Consider the following 23,902-nt stretch of genomic DNA (forward strand, 5'->3'; position numbering starts at 1 on the left):
GAGGAATGTTAGTGTTTAAATAGAAAAAGATAAGAGAGGGGGGAGAATTTTCGAAAAAAAAAAGAATAAAATATAAAATAAATTTTTGAAAAATTGGTTGTGGTTTTGAAAAAGATAAGAAATAAAGTTGAAAAAGATAAGAAGTTATAAAAAGATTTTGAAATGAGAAAAAAATGTGGTTTGAAAAAGATATGATTTAAAAAGATATGGTTGAAAAGATAAAATTAACAAGATTTGACTTTTAAAAAGTTAATGACTTGATTAACAAGAAACTAAAGGATATGATTCTAAATTTTAAATATTGAATCTCTCTTAACAAGAAAGTAACAAACTTGAAATTTTTGAATCAAGATTTTTGAAAATATGAGAAAAAGATTTTATTTTTGAAAAAGATATGTTTGAAAAGATATGACTTTGAGAAAGATATGATTGAAAATATTTGATTTGAAAAAGATTTGATTTTGAAAAAATAGTAAGATTTGAAAAAGATTTGATTTGAAAACAAAATTCCTCTCCTTGTGTCATCCTGGCGTTAAACGCCCAGGAGCTGCATGTTTTGGGCATTTAATGCCCAATTGCTGCATGGTTTGGGCATTTAAACACCCACCAGGTACCCTGGCTGGCATTTAAACGCCAGTTTTCCTTCTTCACTGGGCATTTTGAACGCCAACTTTTTCTCTGTAATTCCTCTGCTTTATGTTCTTGGATCTTCATTTTGCTAAGTCCTTTCTTCAAGAAGATTTGTTTTCAATTTTGAAAAACAACAAACTGAGTCGAAACATATATTTCTTGGATCAAAACACAAGATATATGCAAGAACATTATGAACGTCAAGATGAACACCAAGAACAATCTTGAAGATCAAGATGAACATCAAGAACTCAGTTTTCTTAATGAAAGAAAACATGGAGGACACCAAACTTAGAACTTTCTCATGTTTGGGCCATATGAATGCAAGAATGCATATGTAGAACATCATGCAGTGCAAATCAATAAATCATGAAGATCAAACAAGGCAATTTATCAAGAACGACTTGAAGATATGATAAACCACTATTTTATGGTTTATATTGTGTTTGATTGAGAGGTTTTTATCAAATTTTTACCCATTTATTCATATGATTTGCATGATTTTACAATTCCTTCCTAGTTTAGTTCTATGGTTGAAAACTTGCTTCATAGAGATCTTTTAATTACGTATTTTAATTCTCCTTTATACCATTCGATGCCGTGATTTGTGTGATTAAGTGTTTCAGGCTTCATAGGGCAGGAATGGCTTAGAAAATGGAGAGGAAGCTTGCAAAAAGGGAAGGAGCACAAGAAATAAAGGAGACAACCAGCGAACAACGACGCGCACACATGGCTGACGCGTGCGCGCGAATTGGACAAAATCACAGCGACGCGTACGCGTGGATTGGAGTTTGCGCAAAACGATGCGAGCGGGTGCCTGATGCGGATGCGTGGAGAGGAAAATCGCTGACCGACGCGTACGCATGACCTGCGCGATCTGCAGAAATTACAGAATACGCTGGAGACAGGTTCGGGCCGCATTTTGACCCAGATTTCATCCCAGAGACACAGATTAAAGTCAGGGAACATACAGAGACTCAGGGGATCAGATCATTCATACATAATTTTAGGATTAGATGTAGTTTTTAGAGAGAGAAATTCTCTCCTCTCTCTTAGTTTTTCAGGATTAGGATTCCTCTTAAAGGATTTAGGATTTATTCTTCTCAATTTCTAGGTTTAATGTTCTTTTTATTTATTTTTCCAATTTAATTTATGAACTTTTCCATGTTAGAATTGATATCTTCATTTAATATAATTTGAGGTATTTCAGACTTATGATTGCTTTCTTTTAGATTTTTCCCTTTTGGCTTTGGTTGATTAATTGGTAACTCTTGAGTTGTCAAACTCATCGTCATTGATAATTAATATCTTTGCTGATTGGTTTAGATTCCTATAACTATAGTCTTTCCTTAGGAGTTGACTTGGACTTTAGGTGTTAAATTGATTTGTCCACTTAACTTACCTTCATAGTTAGAGGTTGACTTAGTGATAGCAAAAATATAATTCTCATCATCATTGATAAGGATAACTAGGATAGGACTTCCAATTTTCATACCTTTCCAAGACTTTTATTAGTTATTTATTTATTAATTCCCTGCAATCTATTTTTCTTATTCAACCCTTTCAAAACCCAAAAATACTATTTTTCATAACCAATAATAAATCATACTTCCCTGCAATTCCTTGAGAAGACGACCCGAGGTTTGAATACTTCGGTTTATAAATTTTATTGGATTTGTTACTTGTGACAACCAAACGTTTGTACGAAAGGATTTTCTGTTGGTTTAGAAGCTATACTTACAATGTGATTATATTTGTGAATTTCTTTACCAATAGGAAATCCATTCGTCAAAATGGCGCCGTTGCCGGGGAATTGCAAACGTGTGCCTTATTATTGGTCATTGTAAATATTTAAAAAAAATTTCAGATTTTTATTTAAAAATTTTTTTATCTTATCTTATCTTGGTTTTAAATTTCAAAAGTAAAAAATTTATTTTAAAAAAATCATATCTTTTTCAAAATCTTATCTTATCTTTTTCAAAATCTTATCTTATCCTTTTTCAAAAGAAAATCATATCTTTTTCAAAATCTTATCTTTTTTTTTCAAAAATCATATCTTTTTCAAAATATTTTCTTTTTGTTAGTTTTTGTTTTTATTTTTTCCTACTACTATGAACTCTCACCCCTTTGGCTATGAGTCTGGTTACAATTATGTTGCAGGAAGATGAGATTACAATGAGAACATACATCTAGGTTGGGACAATCAAAGATGGGAGGAGCCACAAGGATTTGATCAACTCTCATGGTAACAACCACCTCCAATGGACTATCAACAACCGTTCTGTGATACATATCAAGGCAACGGCTATGGTGAGCGCTCTTTTGATTATCAACAACCACCACCATATGCCTATGAACCCCCTCCTCAACATAACCTTGGACCATCATACTCACAAGCCCCTTACCACCACTCACCTCCATATGACCCTGATCCTTATCCACTACACCAACCACCATATGAACCATACCCAGAACCACCACCTCAATATTCACCATCTCCATATCCTTATCAAAAAGAACGACCTCCGTATTATGAACCTGTTTTCCAAAAAATGAACCATCCTATCCACCCCAAACCTCCATGGAGAGCACACTTACCTCTCTCATTGGTCTCACCTCTACACTCCAAAATCTTATATCCCGCATGGACCAACCCTCCACCTCCAATGTTCAACCCTCAAGCTCTAGTTTACTTCCATCTCAACCACAGAAGGATCTCTCCATCATATCACCACCATCCATGGAAGAGCACCCACATCCATCAATCCAAGAGCAACATGATCCCAATGCTGCTATTGACATGGAACAAGAGAGAAGGGATCATCCTCGCGAATCCATACTTCATAAGGAGCTAGATGAGGCACTAAAGGTGAAGGTAGAAGAGACCTTTGTAGATGAAGGAGTAGTTGAAGGGAGTTGTCATAGAAAAGAAACCGTCAAGGAGGAGTACAATTTTATACTTAAACAACTGGATCAAGCTATAAATCGATTACCTTCCCGACGTTCGGACATTCAAAGAACCCCATGGCTTCATGTGGAGAATCTACTGAAGAACGTGGCATGATGGAAAAGTTAGAAACTCCAGTGGACAGTGAGCAACACAATTTTGTATTAGAATAATTGGAAGAAGCTACACCTGCCATTGAAGAGGAAGAAGTAGTTGAAGACTTAGGAGATGCTGACCCTCCATGGGAAAGTCAACTTATAGAGCCTCTTTCAAATACATTTGAAACTGATGTTGAGAAGGGTGTACAACCTCCAAGGCATCTCATGATTGAAGACTTTGAAAGGGATGATCAAGTGATGGATTCGATCATTGATAAATTCTTTTCTACATTTGAATCCTCTCCCATTGGACTTGACATGGAGATGAAGGAAGAGGAAGCACAACCTCTCATGTCCTTGGTGAACAATGAAGAAGAGATTGAATTGGAAGAAATCTACCAAGAGGATGAGGCTGATATTGAAGAAGATTGCAAAGAGGTGGAAGCTGTCAGAGAAGAGCATAAGGGAGTGGAGTTTGCAAGTTCATTCGGAACACCTCTCCCAAGGCCATTACTGTCCAACACAACATTCAAGTGGGTAAAATACATATCCCTAACCTTTAATTTCTCACTTGAATATGGGCTACTTGAGACAGATGGTCAGCTTAGAGCTCTTTGTGGCATTAATAGTAAGAGGAAGATGGTAAGTGGTACGAGTTGTCAGGCAAGGTTCATTAAGGTTTCGCATTCCGCACTGGAATACAAGTGTTGGTGCAGAGCTCAATTGAATGGGTTGAGGATGTTCTTTGGTCGCTGCAGTGAGAATTCAAATTGCGTGCCACCCGGAGGAATCATGATGATCTACACAAAGACGGGTGCAAAAGCAAGGTTTGGGACCCTAGAATTCATTCCAACAATCAACACTCGTGGGGCCTTGTCACTTGCTTTAACTTACTTGAAGGCTTTCTGCGCCTAGTTTGGGATTCCGGAGGCTATTGGAAGTACAAAAATTGGTAGAGATTTTTGGATGAATACAAGCACAAGCCACAATAACAGGAAGCTCATCAAGTGTCCAACTTAAGGACTTTAACTAAAAGTGCTAGGTAGGAGACAACCCACCATGGTATGATCGTTCCTTTTTCAAATATAATTTTATTTAGTTTTGTTTGTTTTTGAGTTTTATTTTCTCTTATTGAACCTGGAATTGTTCATAACATCTGCATCAGCATCTGCATACTGCATTCTGCATTTTGCATAGAAAAAGGGGTGAACGACGCGCACGCGCCGTTTGTGTAACAAAACTGAACAGAGAGTTGCACGAGAGACACGTGGGAGGGGTGCGTGGTGCACAAGCCACCCCACGCGTACGCGTGCCTCACGCGTGCGAGTCCCTTTGATATATACCATCCACGCGTAAGCGTCAACGACGCATACGCGTGGATACCCAAATCGGCGTAAAGAGCACCTAGACAGAGGGTTGTGCTGCCCTTGCGAGGGACTTGTGCGAAAGGCAAAAATTCATTCACGCGTACGCGTCCCTGACGTGTGCGCGTCTTATTCCCTTTATGGCCACCCACGCGTACGCGTGGGGGATGCTTACGCGTCGCATGGCTCGTTCAGTTTTTACGCGTTTGCATCTTTCTTCTCTCCTTTCTACTTCTTTCTTCCTTCTTTCTTACTTTCTTCTTCTTCATTCCTTTAACCTCTCACCCCTCTTCACTTCCATCCTATTTCATTTAATTTATTTGCATACTTTCATCCATTGCATTATTTTCATTAGTGTTAGAAATCTATTTGGGTCATTATTTCCTATATTTTGCTTGTGGATTATTAAGGAATTGTTTGACAATTATATATTATTTTTATAGGGTTGCTTGCATGTTCAATTTAATACTTTTCACAACTTATTTCCCATGCATGCTATGTGTTTGTGAAAATGCCCGTATGGCATTGTGACTTCTTCATTATTCTATCCTTCTACTCTAATGCCTGTTTTTCACCAAACCCTTCCAATATTTTATTAATTAAATATAATTGTCAATACAAATATTATTGTTAGTTTCTTACGATTGATAATACATTTTGGCTTTTAATGCTTGATTTGTGCTACTTATGCCTCTGCCAGCATGCCAATAAACATCTGGCATTTAATTGCCTCAATTTATCATGCTATATTTCCATTGATGTCCTAATTTCAAGGAGTCACGACCATGTGTTAACGACATTCTTCTTTACTTTGGCATGATTATCACTCGTACTGCTCTCTCCCTTGCTCTATCCCTTTGATGTCCCTTTCTCTTATCCCTTTTCAGGATGGCCACCCGGAAGGGTAAAGAAAAAGACTCTACAACAAGCACCAGCTGAGGAACCACAACCCCTACCCACCTGCACATCTTTTCATGCCCTGAGGACGGTGCAATCTTTAAGTGTGGAGAGGTCGATACCGATCTCCATGGGTTAGTTACTCTTCTATCTCAACACCAATGTTTTATTTTCTTTGTTTGTTCATTGTTGCATTTGCATGTTTGTTTGATTTTGTGCATATTTTACCACTTGGTTGAAGTAATATTTTCTTTTTCAAGAAAACTTTCTATAGCATTTCACTAATTTGAATTAAACATTTCGAAAAACTTGCTTGAAGAAATTTTATTTTGGAATATGGTTTAGAGCTCGAACACACAAAACCAGTGAGATTTTGAGCCTATTTGAATTGGTTATATTTTATCAACCAATATTTTATTTTTGGTGTGTGTTTCTCTCTCTAAAAAATTGTAATCTTTGTCTTGCTTAATTCTATATTTTCATTGTTTGATGTATGCATGCACTTATATGATTGAGGCATTGTTTCACTAAGCTTACATACCAATATGGCCTTACCCTTTCATTATCCTTTGCAAACCAATTTGAGCCTATTTTACCCATTTGTTCTTTACTTTAGCTCATTACTAAATATAAGCGAAAAACAATAATGTCCTTAATTTGAATCCTTGGTTAGCTTAGACTAGTAAAAGTGCTCATGATTTAAGTGTGGGGAAGTTTTGTTTGAAAATATTTGGTTTGAGTAATTGGGTGTTGTATATTTTTGTGAAAATGTGCAAAATAATAGTTGAGCACATATTATTGCATTCAATACTTTAATCATATGCATTGAGAAAAAAAAAGGGAAAGAAAAATAGAAAGAAAAAAGTGGAAAAAAAGAAAAGAAAAAGAGCAAATAATAAAAAGGGGACAAAATGCCCCAAAGTAAGTGTTAGTATCAATGCATATGTACTGTACACAAATTTAGGATGCATGAATATGTGGAAAACACAGTTAATGGGAAGTTAGATTTTGTATTCTAATTAAATGGATTGTCTTAAGTTAGGTGGAAAGTTTATGTTAATTAAGGATTCAGATTTTAGTCCACTTTGCCAAATACAATCCTACCTTGACCCTAACCCCATTACAACCCTTAAAAGACCTCTTGATATGTGTATTTTTGCATTAATTCTTTGTTGATTGGTAGAAGAAAAGTAAGCTTTAGAAAGCAAGGTTAGTAGAGAATTGAGAGATCGAACCTTAAACACTTGAGCGATTAGAGTGTATACACTTCCAGTGAGGGTTCGATGCTCGATTCCTTGTTCCCTGCCTTCATGAGCTATTTTCTTCTTGCAAGTTATTTATACTTTATTTTGTGATTTGAATTAGTGAAATCCAGTTCATATTTATTCTTGAAAGATTTATTTACTTTTTCACCAAGTACGTAGAATCATTTTAGCATGTAGTTGCATTCACATTCATAGGTTGCTTTGCATGAGTCTTGCTTTTCCCTACTTATTTATTTTGTCTCCTTGGGCTTAGCATGAAGACATGCTGATGTTTAAGTGTGGGGAGGTTGATAAACCACTATTTTATGGTTTATATTGTGTTTGATTGAGTGGTTTTTATCAAATTCTTACCCACTTATTCATATGATTTGCATGATTTTACAATTCCTTCCTAGTTTAGTTCTATGGTTGAAAACTTGCTTCCTATAGATCTTTTAATTACGTATTTTAATTCCCCTTTATACCATTCGATGACGTGATCTGTGTGATTAAGTGTTTCATGCTTCATAGGGCAGGAATGGCTTAGAGAATGGAGAGGAAGCTTGCAAAAAAGGAAGGAGCACAAGTGATAAAGGAGACAACTAGCGAACAGCGACGCGCACGCATGGCTGACGCATGCGCGCGAATTGGACAAAATCACAACGACGCGTACGCGTGCTTGACGCATACGCGTGGATTGGAGTTCGCACAAAACGACGCGAGCGTGTGTCTGACGCGCACGCGTGGGGAGGAAAATCGCTGAATGATGCGTAGCATGACCTGCGCGATCTGCAGAAATTACAGAATACGCTAGAGACAGTTTCGGGCCGCATTTTGACCCAGATTTTGGCCCAGAAACACATATTAAAATCACGGAACATGCAGAGACTCAGGGGATTAGATCATTCATACATAATTTTAGGATTAGATTTAGTTTTTAGAGAGAGAGGTTCTCTCCTCTCTCTTAGGATTTAGGATTAGGATTCCTCTTAAAGGATTTAGGATTTCTTCTTCTCAATTTCCAAGTTTAATGTTCTTTTTATTTATTTTCCCAATTTAATTTATGAACTTTTCCATGTTAGAATTGATATCTTCATTTAATATAATTTGAGGTATTTCAGACTTATGATTACTGTCTTTTAGATTTTTCCCTTTTGGCTTTGGTTGATTAATTGGTAACTCTTGAGTTGTCAAACTCATCGTGATTGATAACTAATATCTTTGCTGATTGGTTTAGATTCCTATAACTCTAGTCTTTCCTTAGGAGTTGACTATGACTTTAGGTGTTAAATTGATTTGTCCACTTAACTTACCTCCATAGTTAGAGGTTGACTTAGTGGTAGCAAAAATATAATTCTCATCACCATTGATAAGGATAACTAGGATAGGACTTCCAGTTTTCATACCTTTCCAAGAGTTTTATTAGTTATTTATTTATTAATTCCCTGCAATCTATTTTTCTTATTCAACCCTTTCAAAACCCAAAAATACTATTTTTCATAACCAATAATAAATCATACTTCCCTACAATTCCTTGAGAAGACGACCCGAGGTTTGAATACTTTGGTTTATAAATTTTATTGAGTTTGTTACTTGTGACAACCAAACATTTGTATGAAAGGATTTTCTGTTGGTTTAGAAGCTACACTTACAACGCAATTATATTTGTGAATTTCTTTACCAACAGGAAATCCGATCGTCAAGATCATCAAGAACATAATGCATGTGTTTCGAAAATTGCAAGACAGTTAAAATTATGCAATTGACACCAAACTTAAAATTTGGCCCTGGATTCAAACAAGAACCATGAAATATTTTTGAATTTTTATGATTTTATGAAATTTTTTTGAAAGATTTTTGAAAACTTTTTGAAGGTTAAATAAGAAGAAAATTACCTAATCTGAGCAACAAGATGAACCGTCAGTTGTCCAAACTCGAACAATCCCCGGCAACGGCGCCAAAAACTTGGTGCACGAAATTGTCATCTCAATGGTGCCAACAACTTGGTACGCACAATTGTAATATCACTCTTCTTCACAACTTCGCACAACTAACCAGCAAGTGCACTAGGTCGTCCAAGTAAAAAACCTTATGTGAGTAAGGGTCGATCCCACGAAGATTGTTCGCTTAAAGCAAGCTATGGTCACCTTGTAAATCTCAGTCAAGCGGATTCAAATGGTTATGGAGTTTTAATAATTTAAAAGATAAATAAAACATAAAATAAAGATAGAGATACTTATGTAAATCATTGGTGAGAATTTCAGATAAGTGTATGGAGATGCTCTATCCCTCTTGAATCTCTGCTTTCCTACTGTCTTCATTCAATCATTCATACTCCTTTCTATGGAAAGCTGTATGTTGGGGGATCACCGTCGTCAATGGCTACCATCCGTCCTCTCAGTGAAAATGGTCCAAATGCGTTGTCACCGCACGGCTAATCATCTATCGGTTCTCACTCATGTTGGAATGGATCCATTGATCCTTTTGTGTCTGTCACTACGCCTAACACTTGCAAGTTTGAAGCTTGTCATAGTCATCCCATCCCAGATCCTACTCAGAATACCATAGACAAGGTTTAGACTTTTTATATCTCAAGAATGCTGCCAATTGATTCTAGCTTATACCACGAAGACTTTGATTGTGAACCAGAAGGCTAAGAGATATGCATTCAAGCTTGTTTGCATGTAGAACGGGAATGTTTGTCAGGCACGCATTCATAAGTGAGAATGGTGATAAGCGTCACATAATCATCACATTCATCATGTTCGTGTGTGCGAATGGATATCTTAGAACAGGAATAAGCATGAATTGAATAGAAAATAGTAGTAATTGCATTAATACTCGAGGAACAGTAGAGCTCCACACCTTAATCTATGGTGTGTAGAAACTCCACCGTTGAAAATATATAAGTGATAAAGGTCCAGGCATGGCCGTGAGGCTAGCCCCCAATGTCTAAGATCGCATAAACTGATCAAAGATAGATACCAAGATGAAAATACAATAGTAAAAAGTTCTATTTATACTAAACTAGTTACTAGGGTTTACAAAAATAAGTAAGTGATGCAGAAATCCACTTCCGGGCCCACTTGGTGTGTGCTTGGGCTGAGCATTGAAGCTTTCACATGTAGAGGTCTTCCTTGGAGTTAAACACCAGCTTTGGTGCCAGTTTGGGCGTTTAACTCCACCTTTTATGCCAGTTCTGGCATTTTGACGCCAGAAAAAGGTAGAGAGCTGGCATTTTGACGCCATTTTATGTCATCAAAACTTGCGCAAAGTATGGAATATTATATATTTATGGAAATCCCTGGATGTCTACTTTCCAACGCAATTGAAAGCGCACCATTTGGAGTTCTGTAGCTCCAGAGAATCCACTTCGAGTGCAGGAAGGTCAGAATCCAACAGCATCTGCAGTCCTTTGTCGGCCTCTGAATTAGATTTTTGCTCAGGTCCCTTAATTTCTGTCAGAAAATACCTGAAATCACAGAAAAACATACAAACTCATAGTAAAGTCCAGAAATATGAATTTTGCTTAAAAACTAATAAAAATATACTAAAAACTAACTAAATCATACTAAAAACTATATAAAAACAATGCCAAAAAGCGTATAAGTTATCCGCTCATCAAGGGGGGATCTCAAAATCATCTCACAAAAGGCACCTTAAAGAGGTATACAAAGTGGGAGGAGGAGAAGGATCGCCCGTCCTCCCTACTATTATTTTCACACAAGAAGACGTGGTAGGCATCATCCCGGGACATGACAATCCCATGGTCATCACTATCATATTGGCCAATGCTAATCTCCACCGCACACTGGTGGACCAAGGAAGCTCCGCGGATATCTTATTTAAATCCGCCTTCAACAAACTCGGCCTACAAGAAAAAGAGCTTAGAGCAAATCCGAACAGCTTGTTTGGACTAGGAGACACCCCAATCCAACATGTTCATACCCTGGGTCAAAGCTGTCCAACCCAGGATGTTCTTCAGACAAAGCGACCGACCTCTTTAGGTCAGGATGACCCGACCTCTTCTCAAAGAGCTCGGCCAAGTCGCAGGAAAGCCCAATAAAAGGGCCCAAACAGAGGAACACGTCCCAAAATCCAAGGGCAGCCCAAAGCCCATAGAGATAAAGGCGGTTCCCTTGAAGATAAGATGACCTCACTTGAAGATGAGATAAAGATAAGATAAGATAACTAACTTATCTTATCTAAGAAGGTCACCCTACGCCATTATAAATACATTGGAGCACCCAGGTATAACTCATACTCTGATTCTACTCAATACCTGCTTAATACCCTTGCTAACTTAAGCATCGGAGTCCCTTGCAGCTACCCCCACCCTCCGGGGACGAAGGATCAGCAGCACCACCAAAGTCCATCAGATCGGACTCCACAGCTCCGACCAGCATAGAAGATCTCGTCCGAGATCGACCTACAGTTTCAGGTAACCCTCGGAACATTGGTGCCGTTGCCGGGGAACCTGGAAGTCATCCCATCACCATGGCAGATGACCATGACAACGACCACACCTCAGATTTAGAGGAAAGAACGTCGCACAAAAACGCGGATACCACACCAAAAGATACTTTCCAAATCAACAACAAGACGAACTCCCCAAATGAGGAAGCTATGGATGAATTTTAAGACTGGTTAAAACAACTCGAGGAAGAAGCCCTACGCCAACGAGAGGACGAGAAAGACCTACAGAGGGAAATAAGGCGACGCCGAGAATTGGAGAACAAACTCCTAACAGTTGAGGCCGATGTCAAGACGAAAGCCAGCCGATCTACTCCTGAAGATAGCAACCGCAAGGAGCAAGATCCATTCACCAAGGAGATTATGAAGACAAAAATCCCAAAGGACTTTAAACTCCCAGACATGACCTTATACGATGGCACTACAGATCCCAGTCATTATCTCAGCAACTTCAGAAGCAGAATGTATCTCACCGATGCCTCAGATGCAGTTCGTTGCAAAGCCTTTCCAACTACTTTAACAAAAACAGCAATTAGATGGTTCGACAACCTCCCTCTTAGGTCCATCTCAAGTTTCGACGACATGACTAAGAAATTCCTGGCCAGATTCTCCATCCAAAAGGACAAAGCTAAACATGCTCCGAGCTTATTGGGAATCAGACAAGGAAAACGGGAAACCCTGTGTAACTACATGGAGAGATTCAACAAGACCTGCATGGATATACAGAACCTGCCAACAGAAGCCGTTATTCTGGGCCTCATTAATGGCTTGCGAGAAGGGCCCTTTAGTCAATCTATATCAAAAAAGTACCCTACATCTCTGAATGAGGTACAAGAACGAGCGAAAAAGTACATCAACATGGAGGAAAACTCCCAATTAGGAGAGACCTCGAAGGCCAGGTTCACCCCCCGGGATAAAGACAAAGATTCCAGAAAAAAGGAAGATCGACATGGAGAGAAAATAAAAAATACCACAATTACACCCCTCTTCGGGTGTCTCTTGTGGATGTATACAGAGAGGTTTGCAACACGGAAAAAATACCACCAGCTCGACCTCTCAAAGGCAAGAAAGGAGGAGGAAACCGGGCTGAATATTGTGAATACCATCGAATCCGCGGTCACTCTACCAATGAGTGTTTCGACTTAAAAAATGTCATAGCAAAGCTCGTATGAGAAGGAAAGGTAGATCGATATCTGGCCACCCATGATGATGAACAGAGAAAAGGAAGAAAAGCAGAAGATGTCGGACCAACCACATGATCATCTCGAACGCTAGAAAGACATGTCCACATGATACACGGCGGATTTGTCGGAGGACGAATCTCCAAATCATCTCGCAAAAGACATCTCAAAGACGTATATCATGTCACAAGAAAGGAGGAAGCACCCGACATCCCGGCGATCACTTTTACCAAAGAAGACGTATCTGGCGTCGTGATGAGCGGATAATTTGTACGCTTTTTGGCATTGTTTTTAGTATGTTTTTAGTATGATCTAGTTAGTTTTTAGTATATTTTTATTAGTTTTTAGTTAAAATTTACTTTTCTAGACTTTACTATGAGTTTGGGTGCTTTTCTGTGATTTCAGGTATTTTCTGGCTGAAATTGAGGGACCTGAGCAAAAATCTGATTCAGAGACTAAAAAGGACTGCAGATGCTGTTGGATTCTGACCTCCCTGCACTCGAAGTGGATTTTCTAGAGCTACAGAAGCCCAATTGGCGCGCTGTCAATGGCGTTGGAAAGTAGACATCCTGGGCTTTCCAGCAATATATGATAGTCCATACTTTGCCCAAGATTTGATGGCCCAAACCGGCGTTCACAGTCACCCTCAAGATTTCCAGCGTTAAACGCCGGAACTGGCACCAAAGTGGGAGTTAAACGCCCAAACTGGCACAAAAGCTGGCGTTTAACTCCAAGAAGAGTCTCTACACGAAAATGCTTCAATGCTCAGCCCAAGCACACACCAAGTGGGCCCGGAAGTGGATTTTTATGTCATTTACTTATCTCTGTACACCCTAGGCTACTAGTTCTCTATATATAGGACCTTTTACTATTGTATTTTCATCTTTGGATCATTTAAGAGCTTTTGATCATGTTTTTATGATTGAACCCTCTTTGGGAGGCTGGCCATTTGGCCATGCCTAGACCTTGTTCTTATGTATTTTCAACGGTGGAGTTTCTACACACCATAGATTAAGGTGTGGAGCTCTGCTGTACCTCGAGTATTAATGCAATTACTATTGTTCTTCTATTCAATTCCGCTTGTTCTTGTTCCAAGATATCACTTGTTCTTCAACTTGATGAATGTGATGATCCGTGACACTCATCATCATTCTCACCTATGAACGTGTGCCTGACAACCACCTCCGTTCTACCTTAGATTGGGTGAATATCTCTTGGATTCCTGATACACGATGCATGGTTGATCGCCTGACAACCGAGCGCTCACCTGACAACCGAGCCAGCCATTCCGTGAGATCAGAGTCTTCGTGGTATAGGCTAGAACTGATGGCGGCATTCAAGAGAATCCAGAAGGTCTAACCTTGTCTGTAGTATTCTGAGTAGGATTCAATGATTGAATGACTGTGACGAGCTTCAAACTCCTGAAGGCGGGGCGTTAGTGACAGACGCAAAAGAATCACTGGATTCTATTCCAGCCTGATTGAGAACCGACAGATGGATAGCCGTGCCGTGACAGGGTGCGTTGAACATTTCCACTGAGAGGATGGGAGGTAGCCACTGACAACGGTGAAACCCTTGCATACAGCTTGCCATGGAAAGGAGTAAGAAGGATTGGATGAAGACAGTAGGAAAGCAGAGAGACGGAAGGGACACAGCATCTTCATGCGCTTGTCTGAAATTCCCACCAATGAATTACATAAGTATCTCTATCTTTATCTTTATGTTTTATTCGTATATCACCCATATCCATTTGAGTTTGCCTGAGTAAGATTTACAAGGTGACCATAGCTTGCTTCATACCAACAATCTCTGTGGGATCGACCCTTACTCGCGTAAGGTTTATTACTTGGACGACCCAGTACACTTGCTGGTTAGTTGTGCGAAGTTGTGTTTATGCCATGGTATTGAACACCAAGTTTTTGGATTCATTACCGGGGATTATTTGATTTGTGAAAAGTATTGATCACAATTTCGTGCACCACGTCGCATCAGGGCATGACGTCCCCATGGTCATCACTATTATACTAGCAAATGCAAATCTTCACCGCACATTGATAGGCCAGGGGAGCTCTGCCGATATCTTATTCAAAACTGCTTTCGACAAACTCGGCTTAGAAGAAAAAGAACTCATAGCATAGCCGACAGCCTATTCGGGCTAGAAGATACCCCAGTTCAACCGATGGGATACATCTCGCTCCACACAACGTTCAGAAAAGGAAGTCAGTCAAGAACACTCAAAATAGATTACATCGTAGTCAACGTAAGTTCAGCTTACAACGCTCTAATAGGTCGGACAACGTTAAATCAGCTCGGCGCAATAGTCTCGACTCCGCATCTATGCATGAAGTTCCCAACTGCAGGAGGAATAGCCACGATAAAGGCAGATCAGAAGATGGCATGCCACTGTTACAACGAAAGTCTAAACCTCAGAGGCAGAGGAGAAGAATTCCACACAATTGAGCTCGGTGGAGTTCAGAGGTGGGAGGAGCTTTGCCCACAACCTGAAGGAGAAATAGAGAAAATCCAGATCGGGGACACCTCGGACCAAACAACCAACATCTGCACACTCCTAAAAGGAGACATAAAGGAATCACTCATACAGTTTCAACAAGACAACGCCGACCTCTTTGCGTGGAAGGCCGCAGACATGCCAGGCATAGATCCCAAACTAATGTGCCACAAGCTAGCAGTCTACCCAGAATCTCAACCTGTACAACAAAGGCATAGAAAGCTAGGACCAGAATGCTCTCAAGCCATGGAAAAACAAGTACGAGCTCTACTGGAGGCAGGTTTCATAAGAGAAGTCAAATACCCGCTATGACTTGCTAATGTTGTATTAGTAAAAAAGTCAAACGGGAAGTGGAGAATGTGCACTGACTATACCGATCTCAACAAAGCCTGCCCGAAAGATCCTTATCCGCTTCCAAACATCGACGCTCTGGTAGATGCCTCCTCCAGATATAAATACCTCTCCTTCATGGATGTATACTCAAGATACAACCAAATCCCAATGTACACACCCGACCAAGAAAAAACCTCATTCTTAACCCCAAAGGAAAATTACTGCTACATTATTATGCCATTCGGTCTTAAAAACGTGGGAGCCACTTACTAAAGATTAATGAACAAAGTTTTTTAGATCACATCAGAAAGATCATGGAGGTCTATGTAGACGACATGTTAGTGAAGACGCAAAACGAAGAGATGTTATTATCCGACTTGACACAAGTATTCAACACCATAAGACGACACGGCATGAGACTCAATCCCGTAAAATGCACCTTCGCAGTAGAAGCTGGTAAATTCTTGGGTTTTATGATCACACAAAGAGGAATCGAGGCAAACCCGGACAAGTGCAGGGCCGTACTCGACATGAAGAGTCCGACTTGTATCAAAGAGGTACAACAACTCAACGGGAGGTTGGCAGCCTTGTCCAGATTCCTGGCTGGATCAGCAATAAGATCTCTCCCCTTCTACGCCACTCTAAGGAAGGGAAAGGAGTTTGAATGGACAGCAGAATGCGAGCAAGCCTTCCAAGACTTCAAAAAATTCCTGGGACGACCACCTATATTAAGTCGGCCACGGGAAGGAAAACCACTCATATTGTACCTCGCAGTGGGAAATCGGGCAATAGCCTCAACACTGGTCCGAGAAGACAACAGCGGGCAACAACCCATATACTTTATCAGCAAAGCATTACAAGGATCCGAGATGAACTACCAGAAAATAGAAAAGTTCGCTTACGCTCTCATAATAACATCTCGACAACTTCGCCCATATTTCCAGTCTCACACCATTAAAGTTCGGACCAACCAGCCCATAAAAGGGATCTTACAGAAAACAGACTTCGCAGGCAGAATCTTGCAATGGGCAGTCAAGTTGTCCGAATTTAACCTTCAATACGAAGCTCGGACAGCCATCAAATCTCAATATCTGGCCGACTTCATTGCGGAATTGGTGCACAAAATTGTGATCGATACTTTTCACAACTCAAATAATCCCCGGTAATGAATCCAAAAACTTGGTGTTCAATACCATGGCATAAACACAACTTCGCACAACTAACCAGCAAGTGTACTGGGTCGTCCAAGTAATAAACCTTACGCGAGTAAGGGTCGATCCCACAGAGATTGTTGGTATGAAGCAAGCTATGGTCACCTTGTAAATCTTAGTCAGGCAAACTCAAATGGTTATGAATGATGAATAAAACATAAAGATAAAGGTAGAGATACTTATGCAATTCATTGGTGGGAATTTCAAATAAGCGTATAGAGATGCTGTGTTCCTTCCGTCTCTCTGCTTTCCTAGTGTCTTCATCCAATCCTTCTTACTCCTTTCCATGGCAAGCTGTATGCAAGGGTTTCATCGTTGTCAGTGGCTACCTCCCATCCTCTCAGTGGAAATGTTCAACGCACCCTGTCACGGCACGGCTATCCAGCTGTCGGTTCTCGATCATGTCGGAATAGAATCCAGTGATTCTTTTGCGTCTGTCACTAACGCCCCACAATCGCGAGTTTGAAGCTCGTCACAGTCATTCAATCATTGAATCCTACTCAGAATACCACAGACAAGGTTTAGACCTTCCGGATTCTCTTGAATGCTGCCATCAATTCTAGCTTATACCACAAAGATTTCGGTTAAAGAATCCAAGAGATATCCACCCAATCTAAGGTAGAACGGAGGTGGTTGTCAGGCACGCGTTCATAGGTGAGAATGATGATGAGTGTCACGGATCATCACATTCATCAAGTTGAAGAACAAGTGATATCTTAGAACAAGAACAAGCGGAATTGAATAGAAGAACAATAGTAATTGCATTAATACTCGAGGTACAGCAGAGCTCGACACCTTAATCTGTGGTGTGTAGAAACTCCACCGTTGAAAATACATAAGAACAAGGTCTAGGCATGGCCGAATGGCCAGCCTCCCAATGATCTAAGATAGCATAAGAATGAAGATAGCTACCAAGATGATCTAGAGATCTAAAGTGATCAAAAGATTCCAAAGATCAAAAGATGAAAATACAATAGTAAAAGGTCCTACTTATAGAGAACTAGTAGCCTAGGGTTTACAAAGATGAATAATTGACATAAAAATCCACTTCCGGGCCCACTTGGTGTGTGCTTGGGCTGAGCATTGAAGCATTTTCGTGTAGAGACTCTTCTTGGAGTTAAACGCCAGCTTTGGTGCCAGTTTGGGCGTTTAACTCCCATTCTTGTGCCAGTTCCGGCGTTTAACGCTGGGAATTCTGATGGTGACTTTGAACGCCGGTTTGGGCCATCAAATCTTGGGCAAAGTATGGACTATCATATATTTCTGGAAAGTCCAGGATGTCTACTTTCCAACGCCATTGAGAGCGCGCCAATTGGGCATCTGTAGCTCCAGAAAATCCACTTCGAGTGCAGGAAGGTCAGAATCCAACAGCATCTGCAGTCCTTTTTAGTCTCTGAATCATATTTTTGCTCAAGTCCCTCAATTTCAGCCAGAAAATACCTGAAATCACAGAAAAACACACAAACTCATAGTAAAGTCCAGAAAAGTGAATTTTAACTAAAAACTAATAAAAATATACTAAAAACTAACTAGAACATACTAAAAACATACTAAAAACTATGCCAAAAAGCGTACAAATTATCCGCTCATCACAACACCAAACTTAAATTGTTGCTTGTCCCCAAGCAACTGAAAATCAAATAAGATAAAAAGAAGAGAATATGCAATGAATTCCAAAAACATCTATGAAGATCAGTATTAATTAGATGAGCGGGGCTTTTAGCTTTTTGCCTCTGAATAGTTTTGGCATCTCACTCTATCCTTTGAAATTCAGAATGATTGGCTTCTTTAGGAACTCAGAATCCAGATAGTGTCATTGATTCTCCTAGTTAAGTATGATGATTCTTGAACACAGCTACTTATTGAGTCTTGGCCGTGGCCCAAAGCACTCTGTCTTCCAGTATTACCACCGGATACATACATGCCACAGACACATAATTGGGTGATCCTTTTCAGATTGTGACTTAGCTTTGCTAGAGTCCCCAATTAGAGGTGTCCAGGGTTCTTAAGCACACTCTTTTTGCCTTGGATCACAACTTTATTTCTTTCTTTTTCTTTCTCTTTTTTTTCGTTTTCTTTTCTCCCTTTTTTTTTGTTTTTCTCTTTTCTTTTTTTTTTGTATTCACTGCTTTTTCTTTCTTCAAGAATCATTTTTATGATTTTTCGGATCCTCAGTAACATTTCTCCTTTTTCATCATTCTTTCAAGAGCCAACATTTATGAACCACAAATTCAAAAGACATATGCACTGTTTAAGCATACATTCAGAAAACAAAAGTATTGCCACCACATCAAAATAATTAATCTGTTATAAAATTCAAAATTCATGCAATTCTTCTTTTTTCAATTAAGAACATTTTTCATTCAAGAAAGGTGATGGATTCATAGGACATTCATAACTTTAAGGCATAGACACTAAGACACTAATGATCACAAGACACAAACATAGATAAACATAAGCATAATTTTCGAAAAATAGAAAATAAAGAACAAGGAAATTAAAGAACGGGTCCACCTTAGTGATGGCGGCTTGTTCTTCCTCTTGAAGATCCTATGGAGTTCTTGAGCTCCTCAATGTCTCTTCCTTGTCTTTGTTGCTCCACTCTCATGATTCTTTGATCTTCTCTAATTTCATGGAGGAGAATGGAATGTTCTTGGTGCTCCACCCTTAGTTGTCCCATGTTGGAACTCAATTCTCCTAGGGAGGTGTTTAGTTGCTCCCAATAGTTTTGTAGAGGAAAGTGCATCCCTTGAGGCATCTCAGGGATTTGATGATGAGAGGGGTCTCTTGTTTGCTCCATCCTCTTCTTAGTGATGGGCTTGTCCTCATCAATGGGGATGTCTCCCTCTATGTCAACTCCAACTGAATAACAGAGGTGACAAATGAGATGAGGAAAGGCTAACCTTGCCAAGGTAGAGGACTTGTCCGCCACCTTATAGAGTTCTTGGGATATCACCTCATGAACTTCTATTTCTTCTCCAATCATGATGCTATGGATCATGATAGCCCGGTCTATAGTAACTTCGGACCGGTTGCTAGTGGGAATGATTGAGCGTTGGATAAACTCCAACCATCCTCTAGCCACAGGCTTGAGGTTGTGCCTTCTCAGTTGAACCGGCTTCCCTCTTGAATCTCTCTTCCATTGGGCACCCTCTTCACAAATGACTGTGAGGACTTGGTCCAACCTTTGATAAAAGTTGACCCTTCTAGTGTAAGGATGTTCATCTCCTTGCATCATGGGCAAGTTGAATGCCAACCTTAAATTTTCCGGACTAAAATCCAAGTATTTCCCCCGAACCATTGTAAGCCAATTCTTTGGGTCCGGGTTCACACTTTGATCATGGTTCTTGGTGATCCATGCATTGGCATAGAACTCTTGAACCATTAAGATTCCGACTTGTTGAATGGGGTTGGTAAGAACTTCCCAACCTCTCCTTCGGATCTCATGTCGGATCTCCGGATATTCACTCTTTTTGAGTTTGAAAGGGACCTCGGGGATCACCTTCTTCAAGGCCACAACTTCATAGAAATGGTCTTGATGCACCCTTGAGATGAATCTCTCCATCTCCCATGACTCGGAGGTGGAAGCTTTTGCCTTCCCTTTCCTCTTTCTAGAGGTTTCTCCAGCCTTGGATGCCATAAATGGTTATGGAAAAACAAAAAGTAATGCTTTTACCACACCAAACTTAAAAGGTTGGCTCGTCCTCGAGCAAAAGAAGAAAGAAGAGAGTAGAAGAAGAAGAAATAGAGGAGATGGAGATGGCCTTGTGGTTCGGCCAAAAGGGGGAGAAGTAGTGTTTAGGTTGTGTGAAAATGAAGGAGTGAAGAAGGGTTTATATAGGAGTGGGGGGTTATGGTTCGGTCATGTATGGGTGGGTTTGGGAGGGTAAGTGGTTTGAATTTGAATGGTGGGGTAGGTGGGGTTTGATGAAGGATGGATGTGAGTGGTGAAGAGAAAGATGGGATTTGATAGGTGAAGGGTTTTTGGGGAAGAGGTGTTGAGGTGATTGGTGAATGGGTGAAGAAGAGAGAGAGTGTGGTGGGGTAGGTAGAGATCCTGTGGGGTCCACAGATCCTGAGGTGTCAAGGAAAAGTCATCCCTGCACCAAGTGGCGAGCAAAATTGCTCTTTGTGCCAATTCTGGCGTTAAACGCCGGGCTGGTGCCCATTTCTGGCATTTAACGCCAACTTCTTGCCTTTTCCTGGCGTTTAACGCCAGTCTGGTGCCCCTTTCTGGCGTTAAACGCCCAGAATGGTGCCAGACTGGGCGTTAAACGCCCATCTGCTAGCCTTACTGGCGTTTAAACGCCAGCAAGTTCTCCTCCAGGGTGTGCTATTTTTCTTTCTGTTTTTCTTTCTGTTTTTGCTTTTTTAATTGATTTTGTGGCTTCTCATGATCATCAACCTACAGAAAACATAAAATAACAAAGGGAAATAGATAAAATATAACATTGGGTTGCCTCCCAACAAGCGCTTCTTTAATGTCAATAGCTTGACAGAGGGCTCTCATGGAGCCTCACAGATGCTCAGAGCAATGTTGGAACCTCCCAACACCAAACTTAGAGTTTGAATGTGGGGGTTCAACACCAAACTTAGAAGTTGGTTGTGGCCTCCCAACACCAAACTTAGAGTTTGACTGTGGGGGCTCTGTTTGGCTCTGTTTTGCGAGAAGCTCTTCATGCTTCCTCTCCATGGTGACAGAGGGATATCCTTGAGCCTTAAACACAAAGGATTCTTCATTCACTTGAATGATCAATTCTCCTCTATCAACATCAATCACAGCCTTTGCTGTGGCTAGGAAGGGTCTGCCAAGGATGATGGATTCATCCATGTACTTCCCAGTTTCCAGGACTATGAAATCAACAGGGATGTAATGGTCTTCAACTTTTACCAGAACATCCTCTACAAGTCCATAAGCTTGTTTTCTTGAGTTGTCTGCCATCTCTAGTGAGATTCTTGCAACTTGCACCTTAAAGATCCCTAGCTTCTCCATTACGGAGAGAGGCATGAGGTTTACACTTGACCCTAAGTCACACAGAGCCTTCTTAAAGGTCATGGTGCCTATGGTACAAGGTATTGAAAACTTCCCAGGATCCTGTCTCTTTTGAGGTAATTTCTGCCTAGACAAGTCATCCAGTTCTTTGGTGAGCATAGGAGGTTCATCATCCCAAGTCTCATTTCCAAATAACTTGTCATTTAGCTTCATGATTGCTCCAAGGTATTTAGTAACTTGCTCTTCAGTGACATACTCATCCTCTTCAGAGGAAGAATACTCATCAGAGCTCATGAATGGCAGAAGTAAATTCAATGGAATCTCTATGGTCTCATTTTGAGCCTCAGATTCCCATGGTTCCTCATTGGGGAACTCATTGGAGGCCAGTGGACGTCCATTGAGGTCTTCCACAGTGGCGTTCACTGCCTCTTCCTCCTCTCCAATTTCGGCCATGTTGATGGCTTTACACTCTCCTTTTGGATTTTCTTCTGTATTGCTTGGAAGAGTGCTAGGAGGGAGTTCAGTAATTTTCTTGCTCAGCTGACCCACTTGTGCCTCCAAGTTTCTAATGGAGGATCTTGTTTCAGTCATGAAACTTTGAGTGGTTTTGATTAGATCAGAGACCATGGTTGCTACGTCAGAGGTGTTCTGCTTAGAACTCTCTGTCTGTTGCTGAGAAGATGATGGAAAAGGCTTGCCATTGCTAAACTTGTTTCTTCCACCATTATTGTTGTTGAAACGTTGTTGAGGTCTCTGTTGATCCTTCCATGAAAGATTTGGATGATTTCTCCATGAAGGATTGTAGGTGTTTCCATAGGGTTCTCCCATGTAATTCACCTCTTCCATTGAAGGGTTCTCAGGATCATAAGCTTCTTCTTCAGATGAAGCTTCCTTAGTACTGCCTGGTGCATTTTGCATTCCAGACAGACTTTGAGAAATCATATTGACTTGCTGAGTCAATATTTTGTTCTGAGCCAGTATGGCATTTAGAGTGTCAATCTCAAGAACGCCTTTCTTCTGATTAGCCCCATTGTTCACAGGATTCCTTTCAAAAGTGTACATGAATTGGTTATTTGCAACCATTTCAATTAGTTCTTGAGCTTCTGTAGGCGTCTTCTTCAGATGAAGAGATCCTCCAGCAGAGCTATCCAAAGACATCTTGGACAGTTCAGACAGACCATCATAGAAAATACCTATGATGCTCCATTCAGAAAGCATATCAGAGGGACACTTTCTGATTAATTATTTGTATCTTTCCCAAGCTTCATAGAGGGATTCTCCTTCCTTCTGTCTGAAGGTTTGGACTTCCACTCTAAGCTTACTCAATTTTTGAGGTGGAAAGAACTTTGCCAAGAAGGCATTGACTAGCTTTTCCCAAGAGTTCAGGCTTTCTTTAGGTTGAGAATCCAACCATATTCTAGCTCTGTCTCTTACAGCAAAAGGGAATAGCATAAGTCTGTAGACTTCAGGGTCAACCCCATTAGTCTTGATAGTGTCACAGATTTACAAGAACTCAGCTAAGAACTGATGAGGATCTTCCAATGGAAGTCCATGGAACTTGCAATTCTGTTGCATTAGAGAAACTAATTGAGGCTTAAGCTCAAAGTTGTTTGCTCCAATGGCAGGGATAGAGATGCTTCTCCCATAGAAGTCGGGAGTAGGTGCAGTAAAGTCACCCAGCACCTTCCTTGCATTGTTGGCATTGTTGTTGTTTTCGGCTGCCATGGGGTCTTCTTCTTTGAAGATTTCTGTTAGGTCCTCTACAGAGATTTGTGCCTTAGCTTCTCTTAGCTTTCGCTTCAAGGTCCTTTCAGGTTCAGGGTCAGCCTCAACAAAAATGCTTTTGTCTTTGCTCCTGCTCATATGAGAGAGAAGAGAACAAGAAAATATGGAATCCTCTATGTCACAGTATAGAGATTCCTTGAGGTGTCAGAGGAAAAGAAAAATAGAAGGAAGAAGTAGAGAATTCGAACTTATCAAGAAAGATGGAGTTCGAATTGTGCATTAAGGAATAGTGTTAGT

The 23,902-nt window shown here is 40.2% G+C and overlaps 1 non-coding gene across 1 annotated transcript; it reads left to right on the forward strand.

The window, feature by feature from the left end:
• The first annotated feature begins 23,092 nt into the window (after nucleotides 1-23,092).
• On the forward strand, nucleotides 23,093-23,200 carry LOC112711321 (small nucleolar RNA R71). Its single transcript, XR_003157432.1, has one exon. It is a non-coding gene; the product is annotated as a small nucleolar RNA R71 (small nucleolar RNA).
• The last annotated feature ends 702 nt before the right edge of the window (nucleotides 23,201-23,902 follow it).

This window comes from Arachis hypogaea, chromosome 1 (assembly GCF_003086295.3).
Source record: "Arachis hypogaea cultivar Tifrunner chromosome 1, arahy.Tifrunner.gnm2.J5K5, whole genome shotgun sequence".
NCBI classification, from domain to species: Eukaryota; Viridiplantae; Streptophyta; class Magnoliopsida; order Fabales; family Fabaceae; genus Arachis; species Arachis hypogaea.